Raw genomic sequence first — 7,292 nt, 5'->3', positions numbered from 1 at the left:
ATGATCTAGAACACAGGAAAAAAATTTTCTATCCCATATGGGAGAGATGTTGATGGGTTAATTCCTACTCCTAGAGTTCACACTCGTTCTCAGGGTCCTATCCCTGATTGTTTTTGAGTTTCTCTAGTTTCTGTTAGTCTTTGTCAAGGTGAGGTGACTAACGCTGACTTTCACCAATCTATTTATACTATTGCCCAGTTGGTTGCTGCTTAGGCTGAGTGAGATATTTCTGGTGGTTTGTCTGCTGAGGCCACAAGGGTTGGCCAGTTTATAAAGCTGAATCCTCTACTGGTGTGAAGGTGGAGAAGGATCCTCAGGGTTTTTTTAGATGAAATGGAGAAGATATTTAGGATAATGCAGGCTACTAATATGGAAGGTATAAACTTTACAGCTTATCAGCTCAAGGATATTGTGTACCATTGGTACAAAGAATGGGATAGGAATAAAGGTAATATGGAGGAATTGTCCTTATGGGATGCTTTTTTTTATGCTTTTAGAGATTTTTTCATTCATCAAGAGTAGAGGAAAGCAAAGATGGAGGAGTTCGTAAATCTCAAGCAAGGTAAGATATCAGTCAAGGAATATGCCTTGAAGTTTCATCATTAGCTGTCAAGGTATGCTTCTGATTTGGTGGCTGACATGAGGGTGAGAATGAGAAAGTTCACTTCTGGGCTATTTCAGGATCTGATCTTTAAATTCAAGAATTCTTTGTTGTTCAAGGATATGGATATTTCGAGCTTGGTTGTCCACATGCAGCAGATGGAAGAAAAAAAATAAGCAGAGTGTGGGAAAAGGCAGGGTAAGACGAGCTGGTTCTCTAAGCAGGTGGTACTTAGTATCAGGGTGATCAGGATGGAGGTAAATGGTCAAAGAAGAAGTGGGGAAGTTTTGGTTCCTTATCTACTGCTAGCGCTCCTTGCCAAAGGTAGTCAGGTGATAGGCGTCCATAAGGTGGTGATAATTTTTTAGTGCAAAGTGCCCAATATCAGGCGAGTGCAGTCAGCTTCTTCATGCCCTCTTTGTCAATTCTATAGTCATCTTCATCAGGTCTATTATGACGAAGGTAGGGACAACTATTTTAAATATGACAAGTCACTCCATAAGCTCAAGAATTGTCTGGTTGGTAAAGGAGCTTCGGGGGCATTCAAAGCTCTGGTTGCTTCATCTTCTACTTCTGTGCCTACTGGTATGTCTTTGGTGTCTGCTTTTGCTTTTGATACTGGCACAGGATGGAATAGGTTGTATGCTCTTGCATCTAGGTAGGAATTTAAGGCATCACCTGATGTCATCACTAGTATGTTACAGCTCTTTCTTGTTATATGTATTGTCTGCTTGATTCGGGGTCCACTCTTTCCTATGCAACCCTATATGCAGTTGTATATTTTGGTTCTGATCCTGAGGTTATTTCAAATCCTTTCTCTATTTCTATGTAAATAGGTGACTCGATTATTGCTAAAAGAGTCTATAGGGGGTCTGCGGTGTCTGTTGGTAGAAAGCAGACCTTGGTAGATCTGTTTGAGATGGATATGGTGGATTTTGATATTACTCTAAGGATGGGTTGGTTACACTCTTGTTATGCGTCCTTAGATTGTCGAACCCGTAAGGTTGTCTATTAGATCCCTAGTGAACTAGTTATAGAGTAGGAGGATGGTTCCCTTGCTTCTAGGAGTGGTTTATTTCTTATCTTAGAGCTCGGAGTTTAATCTCTAAAGGTTGTCTTCATCACTTGGTCCGAGTTAAAGATTCTAACTCTAAAGGTCCTTTTTATTCAGTTTTGGTGGTAAATGAGTTTCTTGAGGTCTTTGTAGATGATCTTTTTGTTCTTCCTCCAGATAGGTAAATGGTGTTTGGTATTGATTTAGTTCCGAACACTCGTCCAATATCTTTTCCTCCTTATAGAATGGCTCCGGTTTAGTTGAGGGAACTCAAGGAGCAACTTAAGGATTTTCTAGATAAGGAGTTTATTCTTTCTAGTGTATCTCCATGTGGTGGATCGGTGTTGTTCATATGCAAGAAGAATGGTTCCCTTCAGATGTGCATTGACTATCGACAGTTGAATAGGTGACGATTAAGAACAAGTATCCTCTTCCAAGGATAGATAACTTGTTTGATCAGTTACAAGGTGCCAAGTTCTTCTCCAAGATAGATTTTTGGTCTGGGTATCATCGACTTAAGATTAGGGAGGAGTATATCCCTAAGATGGCTTTTTGTACTCGGTATGGGCACTTTGAATTCTTGGTGGTATTCTTCGATTTGACTAATTCTCTGACGGCATTTATGGACTTGATGAACAGTGTTTTTAGGTAGTTCTTTGATCTCTTTGTCATTGTGTTTATTGATAACATTTTGGTTTATTCCAAGAGTGAGGTGGATCATGCTAATCACCTCTATGTGGTATTATTGACCTTGAAGAAACAACAGTTATATGCCAAGTTCTCCAAGTGTGAGTTTTGGTTGAACATTGTGACTTTTCTTGGTTATATTATTTCTAACGAAGGGATATGGTGGACCCTCAAAAGTTATTGGTGGTTAAAAGGTAGCCGAAACCCATGACTCTAATAGATATTCAGAGCTTTTTGGGTTTCGTTGGGTACTATCGGCGGTTTATGGAAAGCTTTTTAATGATAGATGCTCTTTTGACTAAGTTGACTCAGAAAAAGGTGAAGTTTTCTTAGTCAAATGCTTGTGAGGGTAGTTTTGAGAATTTGAAAGATAAGCTAACTTCGACTCTAGTTTTGACATTGCCTTAGGGAAGTGAGGGGTTCATGATTTATTGTGATGCATCTAGAGTGGGACTTGGTTATGTCTTGATGTAGTATAGGAAGGTGATTACCTATGTTTTTAGGCAGTTGAATGTACATGAGAGAAATTATCCTACTCATGATTTAGGGTTATTGGTGGTGGTTTTTGCTTTGAAAATCTAGCAACATTATTTGTATGGAGTGCACATAGACGTTTTTTCTGATCATAAGAGTCTACAGTATGTGTTCACTCAGAAGGAGTTAAATCTCAAGAAAAGGAGATGATTAGAGCTTCTCAAGGACTATGACATAAGTCTTCACTATCACCTAAGTAAAGCTAACTGGTTGTTGATGCTCTTAATAGGTTATCCCGGGGGAGTTTAGCTCATGTGGAGAAAGAAAAGCGGGAATTGGTGAAAGATATTCATCGCTTGACTAATCTTGGAGTTCATCTTTTGGACTATAAGGATGGCGGTGTGATGGTACAGGAAATGGTTCGGTCGTCTCTTGGTGCAATGATTAAGAAGAAGCAAGAGTTAGATCCTATCTTAGTACAAAATCAAGAGTAATGTGGGTATACAAAAGGTAATGGTTTTCAAGATCTATGGTGAAGGTACTTTATAGTAGCAAGGGAGGTTGTGCATTCCTGATGTCGATGGTTTGCAGCAAAGTATCTTAGCTGAGGTGCATGAAACGTGCTACGTTGTGCATCCTGGATCGATGAAGATGTATCATAATCTTAAGGAGATATATTGGTGGAATGGTATGAAAAGGGATGTGGCTAATTTTGTGGCCAAATACATAGTGTGTCAATGAGTAAAAATTGAGCACATGAGACCCGGTGGATTGTATCAAGAAGTTGATTTGCCCAAATAGAAATGGGAGGTAATCAATATGGATTTCGTTACCGGTCTTCCTCAGTTGTAGAATTAATCTGATTCAATTTGGGTCATGTGGATAGGATGACAAAGTTTGCTCACTTCTTGCTAGTGAGGACTACCTTTTCGGCGGAGCATTATGTGAAGTTATATCATCAGGAGATTGTAAAGCTGTATGGGGTACCTGTTTCTATTATCTTTGATCGTGGTACGTAGTTTTTATCTCATTTTTTGTGGTCTTTTCAGAAGGGATTGGGTACTAAAATGAGTCTGAGTACTGCTTTTCATCCTTGGATGGGCAAGCAGAAAGAACTATTCAAACATTGGAGGATATGCTTTGGGCATGTGTGATTGATTATGGTGGCAGTTGGGTTGAGCATCTACCTTTGGTAGAGTTTGATTACAACAATAGCTATCATTCTAGTGTTTGTATGGCCCCTTTTAAGGCATTGTATAGTAGGAGGTGTAGATCTTTTATTGGTTGGTTTGAGCTTGGTGAGGTGGATATGTTTAGTCCGAATTTGGTCTATCAGGCTATGGAAAAGGTGAAGGTGATTTGGGATAGGATTAAGGCTGCCTAAAGTCTCCAAAAGTCCTATGTATATGTAAGGCATAGAGACTTAGAGTTTGAGGTTGGGGATAAGGTGTTCCTAAAGATATCTCCCATGAAGGGAGTAATGTAGTTTCGTAAAAAAGGGAAGCTTAGTCCCTGGTATGTTAGTCCTTAATCGATTCTGCGAAGGTTTGGTAATGTGGCTTATGAATTGGAGTTGCCTTCTAGTTTGAGCTCCATTTATTCGGTAATTCATGTTGCGATGTTAAGGAAGTGCTTTGGTGATCCTTCTTAGATTGTTTCATTGGAGGGGTGGCCCTAAACTCTCTGTCTTGTGAAGAGGTCCTGGTTGAGATCTTGGATAGGCATGTTCATTAGTTGTGGACCAAGGATGTATCTTTGGTTAAGGTTCTATCACACAATCATAAGGTGGAAAAAGCTACATGGGAAGCAGAGGAGGACATGAAGTCCAAGTATCCGCATTTATTTTTTGCTCTTGGGATTCGTGCGGAAGGTATGCATTCTTCAACACGTCTTTATTTTTTGAGTTTGTTAAAGGAAAGATTAAGATCTTTGCATTTTTGTTTTCAAACTTTGTTAAATATTAGGAATATATTTGATAACGCAAATAACTCGTGCGTGTAGTTACCCTTCCCTTGTCCATCATTCGGGGATGAATGTTCCTAGTGGAGGAGACTGAAACACCTTGGTTTCTGGACCTTAGAAAATTTCCTTGACTTGTGGTTTCTGGGAAAGATACGACTTAAGGGAACAATTTGTACACTTGGGTACGGGTGGGATGGTTTATTCGTATGCTGACTAGTGTTGGTTGGTGGGATGGATTTATCTATTGAAATTGGTACGATTGGGGTGGTACAAGTCATATCGGTGGGTACAGGTTGTTTGGTTACTTTACTTAACCTTAGACTTAGTAACTTAAGTTGGATCTGAGTACAAGTAGCCACCATGAGCCGTAAGCCAGGGTACAGCTCATACCACAGACTCTTATGGTGGTCAATTTCAAACCTTCTGGGATTCTATTATGCTAAGGGTATGATTTATGAGTACTAGTTGTACACTTGGATACAACTTGGGTTTGGGTGTGTCATTTCTTGGACAGTGTTAGGTCTAAGAGGGGCCTAGGGTACGAGTGCTGGGTACCACTCGTACAGGATAAGTACAACTCATAAGGGTCATTCGTTCACTATAATGATTACTAAATGTAGTTTAAGTGAGGGCAATCTAGACATTTCCCTACTTATCCTAATGAGGACCCACGACTTATATTACTATTGGGAGGTTATTTTCTCGACTATTCTATTCTTAAACACTTAAAAAACACTCTTAAATCCTCTCTAGAGTTTTGGGCAAAGGAAGTTAGGGTTTCATCTAAAGGAGTAAGTTGGAGGTTGTGTTGGTGATTTCTCTCCATCATCATCTTCATTTAAGGTATGTTCTCTTACCTCATTCTTAGTTCTAACTACATGCATGGATTTTATACAATGTTTTCATGATTTGAATGTTGTATGACTTTGGGTTTTCAAATATATTTTGGGGTTTTTGGTTATAAATGCTTGGTTATGGTTTTTCCATGCTTTAATTATTCTTTAATAGTGGTTTTCGATAATTGGTTGCATGGGAATGGTTATTTGGTAATGGCCTCTAGTTTTGAAAATACTATGTCCCTAATGTGTTTGATAAAATTCCTATAACAATACTTTTACTATAATATTGGTTTTTCAATAGAACTTATGCATGGTTTAAACTTGGTAATGGAACCCTAAATGATATGAATGGTTTAAATGGTTTTGTAAGGGTTTGGCTTAATAAATATACTTGTGGGGTACATGGGAATCCCCCAAGTTAATTGGATAACATGATCCATAGGTACATAGGAATCCCTTGATCTAAAAAAGGTTTGGCTAAGGAAAATACTTGCAAGTTATAGTTGGTATAATGATACCATTTCCAATGGCCTTGGTTAATAATAAATTGATAATGGTTTGGTTGTCTGGTAATGGTTTTAATTGGGCTTAAGAGGGGGGGGGGATCAAAACTGGAAACTCATGTTTGTCGATGTGAGATTTGGTCCTAGTGGCCGTATGCATGATGTCACACTTTATATTTTGGAGGATGTACTAGTCATCCCAGGTTTTTTTCTCTGGTTGTACGACTTCAGGAACTAGGGCCCTTTCAGCAGGGGAAGCTGAACCCATAGAGCCCGTGGGTGGTTTTAGGATGGCAAAGCTACACTGCCCAAGTAAAGGTTTTAATGGCATGGTAAAACCTATTCCCTTTGCCGGCATGGCTATATATATATGTGTGTTTGTGTATATGTATATATGTATGTATGGTTTGTGTATATGAATGGTTTTACTTGGTTTTATAACTGACATTATTTTATCCTTATCCTGAGTTTATGATAGCGTTTATCTGCTAACCCATCTTTGAGCGGCTGTATCCCCAAGTGATGCAGGAATATTGTTCAACTCCTTCTACTTAGCATTCAAACACTTGGGGGTTAGCTTTGTATTGAAGTAGTGAGCTTTCATCTATTTGAAAGGCTCCATTTCATGGGTTTTATTTCATACTCTGGGTTATTTATGGATATTGGTTTTGGCTATGGATGGGGGCATGTCCCAATTAGATTTTTATATTCTTTTGGTTAGAGGATTTGTGGAACTACTACGGGTTGGAATGAGCAGGATCGGTATTAAGGTCAGCCTTAGTATTGGTATTTGTATTAGGGATAACATCATTGGATATAATTTCTCACTGTTCCATCATATTTTATTTCAAGATTATATGTTTAATTATTAATAGGACTTATTTGGTTATGGTTAGATTTATGGTTTTAGTTTGGCTTGTCATGGTTGGGCATCTGGTATGGGATAGTTGGACTCGGTTGGGTCGGTCTTGGTAGTAGACCTGTCCCAAAGTTTGTAAATTGGATAGTTATCGCTATGTTATTTTAGGTTTGAAATTCAGCCAACTCAGGACAGGCGTTTGGAGGTTGGGTTGGGTAGTGGGGGTGGTCTCCGATCCCGATTAGACTTGGGATGCCCATTACGACAAGGGCCCGAGTTGGGTTGGGTCAACAACAACTGCTCTTACTTTTAT

The sequence above is a fragment of the Capsicum annuum genome, chromosome 7 (assembly GCF_002878395.1).
Source record: "Capsicum annuum cultivar UCD-10X-F1 chromosome 7, UCD10Xv1.1, whole genome shotgun sequence".
In the NCBI taxonomy this organism is placed as follows: domain Eukaryota; kingdom Viridiplantae; phylum Streptophyta; class Magnoliopsida; order Solanales; family Solanaceae; genus Capsicum; species Capsicum annuum.
This window is presented reverse-complemented; position numbering follows the sequence as displayed.